A 16,155-nucleotide genomic window follows, 5' to 3' on the forward strand; every position below is an offset into this window, starting at 1 on the left:
ATGGGTGGTGCTGATGGGATTGTGTACAAGTTTGACATGGCTAAGCCAGTTGAGTCCTAGGGTAATCATTGTACTCACAGTGGGTCTAGGCTTTAGACCATTGAGAGTGCATATCTGGCTGGGGTTTCTGAGACTTGGGCTCTATAAGTGAAGTTGGGCTGATTTTCCCACCCAGGGATATATGGGTGAAAGAACGATTAGCATTGAGATGGAAAAATCTGTTGGCCGCATGTACTTTGTCTAGAATGATTGGTTGAGATGGGCCCACCACAAGGCACTGGCTAACATGATGGGCCGGGCTTGCACAGATGGAACATGTTGGATAGGATGACAAGGTTGGGTATGGGCCACTTTGTTGATGAAATGTAAGGGCTTGATCAAGTCTTTGGGCCATCCCATTAATCTTATTCTGGTGTTGAGACACATGGTACCAATCTATTCGTGGCTCAGGTCGGAAGTAGTTTCTCATTCACAAAACTCTGGCCATTGAATTCATTTTATTTTATTTTGTTTTAACCCCCCTTTTTCTTCTTTCTTTTTTGAATTTTTAAATTTGAAATTTAAATTTTGAATTTTAATTTCAAATTTAGATTTTGAAATTTAAATTTTATAATTTAAACCTAAATTTGAAATTTTTCTCTTTGTTTCTTTTTTGAAATTTGAAATTTAAATTCAAATTCAGAATTTGAAATTTAAATTCCTAAAACATAAATTCAAATTTGCATTTTTAAATTTAAAAAAAATATGCAAGCAATTCAAACATACGACCTAGGGGCTAACCTATGATTTCCTAAACTAGTGGTTCAACCAATGTGAATCCTCTTATGTTCACTTGGAATTACACCACTTCGTTTGGTTAGACAAGTAAGAGGTGGGGATGTGGGAGGCTTCCCTTACTCTTGCAAGGACCTAATTAAGTAACCACAAAACCCGCTTAGGCTTGGCCGTTTAACCTCTTTCCTTAGGCACCAACCACCGGCTATGGAAAGTAATCACAAGTTTCCCTAAGATTCAACACACTTTTGAACCAAAGGTGAGGCTGCCCAAAGGATCTTGTTGTCCAAATTTTAAATTATGGTTTAGGGTGAACCGCACATGAAGAGTGGTGATTTTTGGGCCAAGGAAGGGTGATGAAATCTCCACCTTATCTTATTTAAGTTGGATTGCCCTTAAATGCATTAACGAAGAAAAACAAAATAAACAAACAAAATGCAACTAATTACAATTCATGAACAATTATTTCCAATATGCAATTCAGCAATTTAGCATAAAATAATAAAATAAACTAAGCAAAAGAAGCAATTAAAATAATAATAAAAAAAACCTAACACATTCACAACTAACAAGATAATTTCAACAATTAAATAATCCTATATGCATGCTCTAAAACATATCAAACCCTAAATGTTGGAGGGCAAATGCAAAAATTTTAATTTTTTAAATTTTAAATTTTTATTTTTTTTTTAAATTTTTATATATGTTTTTACTTTTTTTGAAATTTAAATTCAAATTCAAATTCAAATTTATATTCGAATTAAAATTTAAATTTAAATCCAAATTTGAAATTTAAAATCAAATTTGAACAATTTGAACAATTTCCTATTTAAAAATTAATTATTCAATTAAATAACTAATTAAAGGACAACTAAATAAAGCAACAAATAGTTATTGCAAACAGAAAATAAAAAAACAAAATAATTGTGCTAAAAAATAAATTAACAACTACCAAAATAAATTCTAACAAGAAAAAAAATAGCTACTCGTAAGATGAAACCGAAAATACAAAAGAAGAAAGATTATGTGGCAATAGAAAAATAAAATAAAATAAATGAACAAATTTTTTTTATCTAAAAATATAAAAAAAAAGCAAACCTAATAAAATAGAAATTCGAAGAATAAATTGAAATAAAGAAAAAAATAGATCTAGAAACATAACGAAAGATAAATAATTCTAAAAAAATATAAATCGGATCTAGAGAAAAATTAATTAAAAAATCGAAAATCACTATTCTACCAAAAAAAGAGTTCGAAAATCAAAAATCAAAAATATAATGGGACGACTACACCTGAAACGCAATCCAATTTCTCTTCTTTTCTCTTTTCTTCCACAGTCCGGCAATGCATCGATACCCTACCTTTTGCTATTACGTCCTGCAAAATCAAAGAGAAACACGAATTAAAATGAGATTATAGATCAAGTAATCAAACGAAAATAAAAATAATAATGAAACAGATCCAAACAAAGGAAAAAAATTTTTTCGTTGCTTCCCCAGCAACGACGCCAAAAACTTGGTGTGTCCAGAAGCATGTTGTTAACAACTTCAGAACACCAGCTTTGATATTTATAAATTTCACCATTTCTCATAACAATTACAAATGCAGTAAATGGTGAGAACAAGTCATATCCATTGGGAAGCGAGAGAAAAATTGTTAGGAACTTTAATTCGGACAAAAGAACACAAAGGGAAGTTGTAGAATCACAAAACTTTAATTAATTAAATTAAAATTCATTAAAAATAAGATTCGAACACTACTGAAAGTGAAAAGTGCATAAAAATAAATAAATAATAGAAATAAATAAATAAAAGAAATTAAATAAAAAAGTCTGTAATCCGATCATAGGTAGTAGTCTCCGGATCTCTTCTTTAACCCTCAAACTTCTCGAGCTAGAACTTCTGTCTTACCTGGCTGAATCCCAGATCTGCAGAAAAGAAACAAAGCAAAAATTATACTGAATAAAAGTAAATTTGCAGGAAGGAAAAAATTAGACTGGAAATTAAAGAACAAAAGTTAAATGTAAAACTGAATTAAAATGGTTGGGATCCAATTCTAGAGGTGGCAGTAGTGGCTTTGGCGAACTGCAAGCAGGAACCCCTCCTCTTGTCTGGGCATTCTCTTCTTCCTCTACCCTTGAACTTCTCAAGATCACCCTTCCGTCTTACCTCGGGGCAGAATCCAACCCCTTCTCAAGAGCCCTTGGGTCCATTTTATAGAGGAGGGTGGATAAAATTGAGATTAAAGAGAAAGAGGGGGTGACAACTGGGTTTTAGCAAAAATATGGGCTCCCTAGGGTTTAGAATGAAGGGCTAGGATGGTTCTAAGGTGATGCTAAGGCTGAGAAGAGAAGGAAAGGGTGCCCAATATTATGTAGGGCTGAGATTTGGGTGCCCATAATTGAATGGTAGAGATTTGGGCACGTAGGGCTGAAAGGTGGAGATTAAAAGTAATTGGTGGCACCCTAGAGTGGATGGCTGAGATAAAGAATGGAATAAGGGGTTGAAATCTAGTGCCCTAGAATGAATGGTAGAGATTACAAGGGATGGAAGGTGGAAATTTAGTAGTTAGGGGAGGTTAAGGTTTGTTAGAGGTGAAAAGAATGAGTAGAAAGGCACCCTAGGGTTTCTAAGAAGAGGGGAGTATGCTAATACAGTAGGAAGGGCGCCATTCTGGGTTTAGCAAATAGGAGGCACCCTCCTGTGCTCAGTTTTTCACAAAAACATCCCCTCTCTCAACTGGACTTCACACCAGCTTCCCAAAAACTGCATTTTAGCCTTGAAACTTCCCCTATTTTCCCCAAGATTTGCACAGAGACCCTCAAAGGTCACAATATTGAATTTAACTGGGAAAAGGGGACAATTTGACTTTTCTAAGTCATAAAATACCCGTTAAATGATGCCCTTAAGGCATCAAACTACAAAGTTATCAGATACCATTCACCACTATAAGAGAGTGAGAGTGTCATTCCTTTATCCTTCAAACTCATCCCCTTAGTGCCACATCCCACCCACTCACATATAGAATCTTTAGTTCTTGTTCGATCATTGAGATAGCACCAAGGAAAATGAGAGCTTTAGAAAGGACCAACCTCTTTCCCATCACTAAAGAGCCAATAATGAAACAATCCTAGGAGTTGGATTTACATTACGAGTATAAAGACAATGTTGATGTTCAAATCTTGGTTGACAAGGTCTACAACATTAGTTATTGTAACTAACAGACCATTGAGCCACCGTTGGAATTTAACCACCTCGCAAGCCTGACCCTAAACAAAACTACAATGCCACCACCCCTAGTCAACCTGATGTGACTATTGGATGGGGCACACCACTAGTATGTCCCAACATGAGTAAAAGGATATGAGATGAGGTGTACACTTGTGGATCCCAACTATTAGGCAATAATGGATCCCAATAAAGGTGCATTATTGTTTCATGTTGATATTGGTATGTTTCTATGAATTTACCCCTTAAACTTGACACTTATGAGACTCGTGTTAGTTTAGAATGTTCTCAACCAATTGGATAGATTTGGGGAGCTTATCCTATCAAGGCTGACATTGATGTACTGTCAAAGAAGTTGTGGTAGCTTGTCTTAGCTGCTAGCTTCGACCCAAAGCACATGCAGTGTGTGTTTGGTTGAAACACTGAACCCAGACCATTTTCTAGTTATGCCCCAAACCTTGGAATTGATGGTTAAAACTGGAAAGTTACACATAACCCCTAGACTTGATTATGGTACTGCATTAGGTGTCGGATTGAGTTGTCTTTGATATGCCAGTTAGTGAGATCCATTGGGGGTCAAAACTTGAGTATGTTGGGGCAATTTGAGAATTCACTTGAGCTGGTGATTAGAGTGATAGGCCAAAATCTTGGCCTAATGAAATAAGTATTAGAACTACAACATTCCTTAATTATTTGGACAATCGAATTTTAGATTTGAGAATAAGAACTAATGAAAAAACAGAAACAGGAAAACAAGAGCAGAAGTAACAATGCTGAAGTATGTGATGATTGGTTGAATTCGCTAGGGCTTTCGGTCCACTTAACCATTCTAATGAATATTAATGGATGAGATTATCCAAGATAATTTGTCATTCCCATAAGCTGAAGTCTTTCCAATTTTATTTAATATTCTCTCTCGAGATATACTAAAACTACTTCTATCAGGTAACCCCTCGATCTCTCGACTAGAGTTATCAAGATAGAAGAGCATTAAGTCCAGGGAAAAACTATTATATTCAGATGAATCATGTCTATATATGATGAGACCAAAAAGAACCCTATTTCTATCCTCTAATATTTAATCTTCTATATTTATTTAGCACTTAAATGGACTCATTACTCTTATATTTCGATTCAGGGCAATAAAGAAGGCAATTGGAAGAAAACAGGGCAAATTGGGTGATTTTGCACAGTTTTGGCGACAGTCGGTAATCTGGGCCTAACTCTCAATTCCAGACTCCGACTTGGACAATTCAAGAAGCATTAAAAAGACGTAAGGAAGGCCCACAACTTTTGTGTTCTGGGTTTTGATAGATTCGACTCACATCGAGTACGAAAATGAGCCCGAAGTTGGAGCAAGTTCGCAGCCAGGCCCATTTCACAACTTAAGCCCAACTCGCAAAAGTACCTTGAAGCAGCCCAAGTTTTAAAGCAACCCAACTCGAATTCAAGAGTTAAAGAGTTTGAATTTCGAATGTAATCTCCAAGGATAGAGTCTTATCAGATCTAAAGTCTTGAATGTAATCCTAGAGAGATAAGAAGATTGAGATTAGATCATTAGATAAGAGATAGGATAGGATTAGTTCAAAGAAGATCAAGTCTCCCTAAAGATAAGATGATCTCCTAGAAGGAGTTGGAAAACAGCCCTCTCCTTTGGCTATATAAAGAGGGGGGCAAACCAGCTCTAGCATCACTCACTCTCAGATCCAAGAGATCGCCAAGAAGACCAAGAAGCTCAAGAAGGCAGTTCGGCTATGGAGAAGAAAAGCATGGAGATTTCGTAGATCATGAGCAGCTAAGCTTATTTTTCTAGTTCAAGGGGGGAGGTTCGATTGTGTCATTGTGAGGTTCTGTAGTTAATTTAGTTTCTTGCTTTTTAATTCAAATATTCATTGATTCTTGTGCATATCTTTATTGGATGTTGATGTTAATTGGTTTGACAAACTGAATTAATGTTGATTTTCCAACTGCTATCCATGATTTCGGTGATCCATAATTGTCACGAATAATGGTACAAGTAGCAATTAGGTTGATATCTTTTTGGGTTAATTGTTCGTGACAGCCTTTGACCAATGTTTTAACATGATTCAACCTAAAGGAATCGATGGAACAAGATTCATTAATTTTAGCTATCTCAATTATTGTTATTTTGGTTTAACTATTTTCACAAATCTTAATGCTATCACTATTTAATATGAATGCTATCGTACCCAGTTAAGTGGTGGTAAGTGTTGATCGAATGTTGGGTTTGGTCAACTGACTTAGGAAAACACAAGGTTTATTATGGCTATCCTAATAAATCTAAGGTTAAATGCTTGAATAGCAAGAATGCTGAAATGTACCTAGGATCAATGGCCAATCGATTCAACCCGAACCCTTGAACCAGAATTCTGTAAGACTGATTTTCTCGTGTTTAAGTTGCAATTTATTTTCTTTTCTTTTAATTTCAATATTTAAACTCTCTCACTCAATTACATTATCTATTAGGCTAAGAGATTAATGATTTGCTCCCTGTGGGATTCGACCTAGAACCACTTTTTACTGCAATTTTTTTATTGTGGGACTAGTATTAATTTTGAGGGCTTCGACAAACCCGTCAAAATTTTGGCGCCATTTCCAGTGAGCAACTTTAATTTCTTAGCTATTACCTTCTTTTTGTTAACTTTCTTGTTTTATGACTCGTGCTTCTCAACGAGGTGAACTCGAGTACAACCTTGAAAGTGAGAGGACCACCCATCATTTAAGGAAGGAGGCTAAGCAAAGGAAGTATCGTTCACCAAAAAGGGTGCTCAGATTGCGAATTGACCACTTGTGATCCCATCTTTGAAGAAGGAGAAAGAATGGCTGATAGAGAGAGGACATTAAGGGAGTTGGCTGCACCGATTATGAACCAACAACCCTTATGCATCACGTACCCCACTCTTGAGGTAGCTTTTGAATTGAAATCTGGTTTGATACAATTATTGCCTATATTTCATGGTTTTCAGGAGAGGACCCTCATAAGCATCTAAAGGAATTCCAAGTCGTCTGTGCAAGCATGAAGCCCCAAGGTATGACCGAGGACTAGGTAAAACTCATAGCCATTCCATTTACTTTAAGAGATAAAGCAAAGGATTGGTTGTATATTCTTCCTCCCGGTTCAGTACGCACATGGGATGAGATGAATAGGATATTTTAGGACAAATATTTTCCTACATCCCGGGCTGCAAATATAAGAAAAGAGATATGTGGAGTTCAGCAATTTGGTGGTGAGACACTATATGAATATTGGGAAAGATTTAAACAACTTGTTGCTAGCTGTCCACATCACCAAATACCCGAACAACTGTTAATCCAATACTTCTACGAAGGGCTGCAGCCCATTGATAGAAGTATGGTCGATGCAGCCAGTGGAGGAGCCTTGGTGAACATGACACCTGAAGCGGCCAGGGAGTTAATCTCCAACATGGCCGAAAATTCACAGCAGTTCGGTGCAAGGACAGACGGTACCATTAGAAGGGTTAATGAGGTAAGCCATTTAAATTTAGAAAATCAGATTTCTGACTTGACTACTTAGGTAAGACAACTCGCTGCAGGACAATTACAAACTACCAGGGTGTGTCGTATCTATTCGATTCCTGGCCATCCTACGGACATGTGTCCATCATTACAGGATGGGTCGATTCAGCAAGTGAGTGCCGTAGGAGGATTCTCGGGCTAGCCCCAACGAAAGTATGACCCCTACTCCAATTACTACAACCGGGGTGGAGAGATCATCCCAAACTAAGCTACGGGAACCAAGGAGGACAGCAGCAATATCAGCCCCATTTTTTCAGTCGACAGCCCTAGTTTTCAACACCCATCATAGCGCAAGGCCAACCCCCAAATTCAGGTACGTCATTAGAAGATATAGTTAAGGCTCTAGCTACTAATACTCAGCAATTTCAGTAGGAAACAAGAGCTAGCATTCAGAATTTGGGGAATCAAATCAGCTAACTTGCCACTTCCATTAGCAAGTTGGAGGCACAGAGCTCCGGGAAACTACCATCACAAACGGTAGTCAACCCCAAGGAGAATGTAAGTGCAGTGGTGCTAAGAAGCGGGAAGGAACTGCAGCTAGAACCTACCTCACCAAGGAAGGCTGATAAAGGACAAGAGGAGGTACAGGACTCAAACGAGAACCCCATTAAGGTAGGAGTTGGAGAGAACGTTTCAGCCGTGATCAAAAGGACCTTACCAGAAAAACATGCTGATCCAGGTATGTTCTGAAAGGATGAGAGATCCATCCTATGGACGCCCAAAGATTGCGGAATAAGGGGCGAATTTCAAAAATTTTATCTCTCCGTTCAACTGGGAATCGTATTCCCTATTTAGAAAATCATATTTTCAAGGATCAATCTTGAACCAGATCTGAACCAAAAGGAGTGGGAGAGGATTATACCTGATACGGAGAAATACTATCTCCCAATGGAGGTGTTCACGCCTAAGGAAGGATCCAAAATCTGCTCCCATTGAAGATGGCACAGTGAAGGATGGAGTAGAATCAGCAATGTTCTTCAAAAGAACTTGACCCTTCGCAAGAATCAACTAGACGGCTTGTGAGTACAGCTCCAATCAATCTTTTCCCAAAAGATTGAAATCAAGATCCAATCTTGATTGCTCCCAAGAACTGGAGATCGAACTGAAAGAATGGCAATGGCAGGAAGGTGGCGGCAGAAGAGAATTCGCAGTATGCAGGAAATCTCTTAATCTCTCTTTCTTAAAGAGAAGAATGCTATTGATGTTATTGTGTCCTTCAAGGCTGCTGCCCCCTTCCCCTTTTATAATCTTAAAGGGATCAGCTCCTAATCAGATTAGGAGTTGCTAATTCAAATCATATTTGGGTTAGAAGTCCCTTAGTGATAAGGGATAATCCTTATCTTATCTGCAGATCAGATCAGCTGTCTCCTAATCTAATTAGGAGGTTTCCATATCTAAATCTTATTTAGATCTTGGACTCTCTGAGTGGATAAGGTCTAAGCCCAATCCATATCTAAATCTTATTTAGACCCACAACTTTTATGCTTTGGATTTTGGCAGAATCGATCCGCATCGAAGACAAATTCGGGCCCAAAGTCGGAGAAATTTCGCAGCAAGGCCCATTTCACAAGCTGAAGCCCATTTCGCAGAAGAGTCTTGAAGCAAGCCCGAATTGTTAAAGAAGCCTAGTTCGAATTCAAGATCCAAGAGTCCCATTAGAATAAAAGTTGAATGTAATCTTAATAGAAGAGTTTTATCAGATTTAAATTCTCAAATTGTAATCCTAAAAAGATAAGAGATAAGAGTTAGGTAGGATAAGTTCAAATTAGACTAGGACTTTCCAGTTTGAGGATAATCTCCTTAAGGGAGTTGGAGAGCAGCCCTCTCTCCAAATCTATATAAAGGGGGGGTGGACCAGCACCCAAGGCATCAAATTCCTCCAAGAGAGCTTCAGTCTTCAGAGAGAGAAATCAGCAACCAAGGAGGAAGAAGCAAGAGTTCGCCCCCCTTTCTCATCTGGAAGCTGCAATTTCATCATGAAGTGTCTGTAAGTTTTTATTTCTGGTTGAAGGGTTAGGGTGGTAGGATCGATTGAATCTCCAGTTTTTATTTCATCATGGCTGATTGAACCTCCAGTTTCGTATATGATTGGTAGGATCGATCATGGTGGCAACTAACATAAATTGATTGCAAAAAAGTTTTCGATCTATGTTATGCAAAAGTATGATCTGGTTTAAACGGTCCGAGCTTGTGAGATCACTGACCAGAATTGGGTCTCTCCCCTCTTAATGCTATTAATAGGTTAAATCCTAAGAGCTTGTTTAGGACTGCCTATTAATAAGAGAAGCAATCGAAGAGCTTGTTTTGGTTGTCGAATAATAAGAGTAGAGGCTGGCTGTTAGAGCTTGTTAACAGCTATAACCAATTTATTCGTAGCTTGTTAATAGTTTCGTATATGATTGGTAGGATCGATCATGGTGGCAACTAACATAAATTGATTGCAAAAAGGTTTTCGATCTATGTTATGCAAATGTGTGATCTGGTTTAAACGGTCCGAGCTTGTGAGATCGCTAACCAGAATTGGGTCTCTCCCCTCTTAATGTTATTAATAGCTTAAATCCTAAGAGCTTGTTTAGGACTGCCTATTAATAAGAGAAGCAATCAAAGGGTTTGTTTTGGTTGTCGAATAATAAGAGTAGAGGCTGGCTGTTAGAGCTTGTTAACAGTTATAACCAATTTATTCATAGACATATGAATCTATCTTTGCATCAAGGATCAATGCTACGAATCAAAGCTGAACTTGTCCCTTCAACCGGAAGCCATCTCCCATCGATTTAATCTTTGTTTTCTGATATTTTCTGCTATTTTCTTATTTTCCTTAGCTTACAACCCCCCTTAATCCATCTACATGGAAATAAATCCACCCAATCCCTGTGGAGAATGACCTTGCTCATCACTATCTGCAAATTATTAACCCAGAGCATGACTATTTATCTTTGGTTGGGTTCGCCACCCACCAAATTTTGGCGCCATTGCCGGGGATTGGCATCCGAAGTAGGTTTATGTCCTTTTGTTTGGTTTATGCCTCACTCTTCTCGTGTAGGTGAACTCCACTATGACCCTGAGATCGAGAACACAGTTCACCGCTTGAGGAAAGAAGCCAAGCAACGCCGCAACCAATCAGCATCACTCCCCACTTCCGGAGTGAAGTCGGCTGCAGAAATCGTTGAGCCATCCAACCATTATGGAGAAGAAATCATGGCCAACAATGAAGAAAGAACCCTTAGTGAGCTAGCTGCACCAGATCTGCACCAACAACCTCTCTGCATCGAATATGCAGATCTAGCAGTACCCTTTGAACTTAAATCAGGTCTTATACACTTACTCCCTACTTTTCGTGGACTTACAGGCGAAGACCCTCACAAGCACCTAAAAGAATTCCACGTAGTATGCTCAAGCATGAAGCCTCAAGGTGTTACCGAGGAACATATCAAACTGTGTGCCTTTCCTTTCTCACTAGCTGATAAGGACAAGGATTGGCTGTACTACCTACCCTCCGGTTCCATCACCACGTGGAATGATATGAAAAGGCAATTCCTTGAGAAGTTCTTCCCTGCCTCCTGAGCTGCTAACATCAGAAAGGAGATATGTGGCATAAGACAATTCAATGGGGAAACTCTCTATGAATACTGGGAGACATTCAAGCAACTGTGTGTCAGCTGTCCACAATATCAAATTCCAGGCCAGCTCCTTATCCAATATTTTTACAAAGGGTTACTACCAATGGATAGGAGTATGATCAATGCAGCAAGCGGAGGAGTGTTGGTGAACAAAACTCCTACACAAGCAAGAGAGTTGATCTCAAACATGGCAGCCAACTCTCAACAGTTCGGGTATAGACTCAACCCTCCAACAACTCATGCTAACGAGGTAAACATCTCCTCCCTAGAACAGAAAATTGCAAGCCTGACCTCTCTTGTCTGTCAAATGGCCACAGGGAATACACAAACGGTGAAGGCTTGCAGGATTTGCTCAACTCTAGGACATCCAATTGACATGTGCCCTACGCTTCAAGATGAACCTTACGAACAAGCTAATGCTATTGGAGGATTCCCGCAAAAGAGATATGATCCCTACTCGAACACCTACAATGCAGGATGGAGGGATCATCCCAACCTGAACTATGGAACCAAGCCCTTCGGCTTCCAACATCAGCATCAAACCAGGCCGCCGGCTCCACCATATTCAGCCTCTCCCAACTCAGGTATGTCCCTCGATGAAATTGTGAAAGCCCTTGCAACTAATACTCAACAATTTCAACAGGAGACGAGGACAAGTATCCGAAACCTGGAGAATCAGGTCAGCCAGCTAGCGACAGCTATGAGTCGAATGGAATCCCAATCATCAGGGAGGCTACCTTCTCAGACCACGACCAACCCGAAACAAAATGCTAGCGCTATCACGTTGAGAAGAGGGAAGGAACTGAATGAACCCTATCAAGAAGCATCCAAAGATACAACCAGAGAGGAGACACCATCCCAAATGGATTCAAGTGGAAAGCCACCCCAATCCATAGTCATCGCTCCACCTTTCCCTAGTCGATTCGCAAAATCCAAGAAGGAGGAGCAAGACAAAGACATTCTTGAGACCTTCCACAAAGTTGAGGTAAACATCCCCCTCCTTGATGCAATTAAGCAAGTACCCTGCTATGCCAAATTTCTCAAGGAGCTGTGCACTACTAAGAGAAGGCTGAAAGGCGATGACAAGGTCCATATAGGAGAAAATGTTTCAGCCATTCTCCAGAAAAGACTACCCCCTAAATGCAAGGATCCAGGTATGTTTACCATTCCCTGTAAGATAGGAAATGTCTAGATCGAAAAAGCTATGCTAGACCTAGGAGCTTCAATAAATGTCATGCCCCATTCTATTTATACAACCATGAATCTTGGACCATTAAAAGAAACGGGCGTGATCTTACAACTTGCTGATCGGTCTACTACATACCCGAAGGGAGTCTTAGAGGACGTCCTAGTCCAAGTTAATAATTTGGTCTTTCCTACCGATTTTTATGTGATCGACATGGAAGAAAATAACACTTCCAACTCGACCCCAATTTTGCTAGGAAGACCCTTTCTGAAGACGTCCAGAACAAAAATCGATGTGCATAAGGGGACACTTACCATGGAATTCAATGCTGAGATCATTAAATTTAATATCTATGATGCCATGAGATACCCTAATGAAGCACATTCTATTTTCTCTATAGATGTTATTGACTCTTTAGTGCAGCAGACTTTTGAGCTAGAAGATGAAGACATACTAAGAGTTGCACTTAACAATGGACCTGATCAACTACAACGAGCAGAGCAGAAGTTTATGCTGAATTCAGAACTGCAAACTTTGACTTCGAAATTGAACTCTTTTGAATTTGCTCATAATTCTTCTTTCATTAGTTTGCCCCTATCTCACACAAGGCTCCTTCCATCTATTGTGCAGGCACCCCAGCTGGAGCTGAAATCATTACCAAAGCACCTAAAATACATGTTCCTAGGCAAGGGGGAGACACTACCTGTGATAGTTTCCTCCAAACGCGATGCACTGGAAGAAAGGAAACTAATTCAGCACTTAAGGAACGCAAGGAAGCTATCAGATGGACTGTAGTTGATATCAAGGGGATAAGCCCATCTACCTGCATGCACAAAATACTCTTGGAAGAAGACTCCAAACCTGCAATCGGAGCCCAACGCCGATTAAACCCACCTCTGATGGAGGTAGTGAAGAAAGAACTTTTAAAACTTCTAGATGCCGGGATAATCTATCCCATTTCAGACAGTAAGTGGGTAAGCCCGGTACAAGTAGTCCCAAAGAAAACAGGTATGACTGTGGTCAAAAATCAAGACGGTGAGTTAGTGCCTACCCGAATTCAAAATGGGTGGCGGGTGTGTATAGATTACCGGAAGCTGAATTCATTAACCCGAAAAGACCACTTCCCGCTCCCTTTTATCGATCAAATGCTTGAAAGACTAGCTGGCAAATCTCATTACTGTTGTCTTGATGGTTATTCAAGGTTTCATCAAATTCCAGTTGCACCTGAGGACCAAGAAAAGACTACCTTCACCTGCCCCTTCGGTACCTTTGCTTATCAGCGCATGCCATTCGGTCTCTACAATGCTCCCGCCACATTCCAAAGATGTATGGTTAGTATATTTTCAGATTATGTGGAAAGCATTATAGAGGTATTTATGGACGACTTCATAGTGTATGGAGATTCTTTTGATTCATGCTTATCTAACCTTACAAAGGTACTAGAAAGGTGTATAGAAAAGAACCTCATGCTGAATTATGAAAAATGCCATTTCATGGTCGACCAGGGCATCATTCTAGGGCATGTAGTCTCTTCTAAGGGAATCAAAGTTGATAAAGCAAAAGTAGATGTTATTAAATCCCTGCCCTATCCCATAAACATTCGGGAAGTTCGCTCTTTCCTTGGACATGTAGGATTCTATCGAAGATTCATCAAGGATTTCTCCAAGATAACTCGCCCCTTATGTAATCTACTCCAGAAAGATGTGATGTTTGATTTCGGTGAAGGGTGTAGGGCAGCCTTTGATAAGCTGAAGGAATCGTTAACTTCAGCCCCAGTCATCCAGCCACCGAATTGGGATCTTCCCTTTGAGATTATGTGTGACGCAAGCAATTATGCCATTGGTGCTGTTCTGGGATAGAGGGTTGGAAGAGCCACTCATGCAATATATTATGCTTCGAGGACCCTTGATGCTGCCCAATGGAATTATTCAACAACAGAGAAGGAACTCTTGGCTGTAGTTTTTGCCTTAGAAAAATTCCGTTCATATTTAATGGGTACTAAGGTGATTGTTTATTCTGATCATGCAGCCCTAAAATATTTGCTCGCCAAGAAAGAAGCAAAGCCGAGGCTTATCTGCTGTATTCTCCTGCTACAAGAATTTAACCTCGAAATCCGTGACAAGAAGGGTGCAGAAAATTTGGTTGCAGACCATCTTAGTAGGCTGACTACAAGTGAAGAGGCAACACCCTTGAAAGACGAGTTCCCAGACGAGCACCTTTTCGCGATTCAAGAAGGAACTCCATGTTATGCAGATATAGTTAATTATTTGGTTACTAGAACCATACTAGGAGAATTAACAAGAGCTCAAAGGGATAAGGTAAGAAGTTATGCCAAGTACTACATCTGGGATGACCCATATCTATGGAAGCAATGCTCCGATCAGGTCCTTCGAAGGTGCGTGCCCGACCCCGAAATCCCCTCCATTCTTCACTTCTGCCATTCATATGCCTGTGGGGGCCATTTTGGTCCAAAGAGGACAGCACGTAAGATACTGGAGTGTGGATTATTTTGGCCTACCCTATTTCGTGATGCTTATATGTTCTGCAAGGCTAGTGAACAATGCCAAAAGACAGGTAATTTAAGCCATAAAGACCAAATGCCACTTACCCCTATACTGATATGTGAAATATTTGATGTATGGGGTATAGATTTCATGGGCCGTTTCCCTTCCGCTTTCGGTAATGTTTACATGCTACTAGCTGTAGACTATGTTTCGAAATGGGTAGAAGCTAAAGCTACCCGGACTGATCATGCTAAGGTTGTTGTAGATTTTGTCAAGTCCCACATTTTCTCCAGGTTCGGAATGCCCAGGGCGATGATAAGTGACCGAGGCACTCACTTCTGCAACCGAGTGGTGGAAGCTCTATTCAAGAAATACAATATCACCCATCGAATTTGCACTACATACCACCCACAAACAAGCGGACAAGCTGAATTGTCCAACAAGGAGATAAAATCCATACTTGAAAAAACGGTTGACCCTAGAAGGAAGAATTGGAGTCTGAGACTCAACGATGCACTATGGGCCTACCGCACAGCCAACAAAACTCCTATAGGTATGTCTCCCTACCGTTTGGAATTCGGCAAGCCATGTCATCTCCCTATGGAACTGGAACATAAAGCATACTGGGCGGTTAAACAATGCAACATGCACATGGATGAGGCAGGAGAATAGAGGAAGTTGCAGCTACAAGAACTAGAAGAGTTCCACAATGATGCTTATGAGAGCTCTCGAATCTACAAGGAAAAGACAAAAGCCTTCCATGACAAGACGATCTCAAGGAAAGATTTTGTAGTTGGCCAGAAAGTTCTTCTTTTCCATTCTAGGCTTAAACTCTTCCCCGGTAAGTTGCGATCTCGGTGGGTTGAACCTTTCACTTTTACTAACGTCTTACCTTATGGAGCAGTTGAGATTCAGAGTCCAACCACAGACAAGAGGTTCAAGGTAAATGGGCACCGTCTAAAACCCTTCTATGAAGGATTTCAGGTATACAATGTGGAAGAGGTACCCCTCGAAAATCCGACCTATGTAGAGTAGGGCATGAAACTCTGTCTCCCCACCCACCTTCCACCGCATCAGGGAAGTTTGTTCCTTTTCTTTTTTTTTTTCTCTCTACTTGTTTTCCTTTTAATTTCCACCTTTTATTAAGTTTTAAGTGTGGGGAGGGGGGTACAGGCTTTAACCGTTTCATTTCAAAAAAAGAAAAAAAAATTTTGGGAAAATTCTTGTGGACCCAATAATGAGGCACAATTAAGGAGTACACGACCTTTCTGAAGCCATTCCCTTTT

The 16,155-nt window shown here is 39.7% G+C and overlaps 1 pseudogene; it reads left to right on the forward strand.

Annotated features, from left to right (window-relative positions):
• Positions 1-11,282: 11,282 nt before the first annotated feature.
• LOC148789867 (uncharacterized) lies at positions 11,283-15,904 on the forward strand (annotated as a pseudogene).
• The last annotated feature ends 251 nt before the right edge of the window (positions 15,905-16,155 follow it).

This window comes from Nelumbo nucifera, chromosome 8 (assembly GCF_055504915.1).
Source record: "Nelumbo nucifera cultivar China Antique chromosome 8, China Antique-T2T, whole genome shotgun sequence".
Classification (NCBI taxonomy): domain Eukaryota; kingdom Viridiplantae; phylum Streptophyta; class Magnoliopsida; order Proteales; family Nelumbonaceae; genus Nelumbo; species Nelumbo nucifera.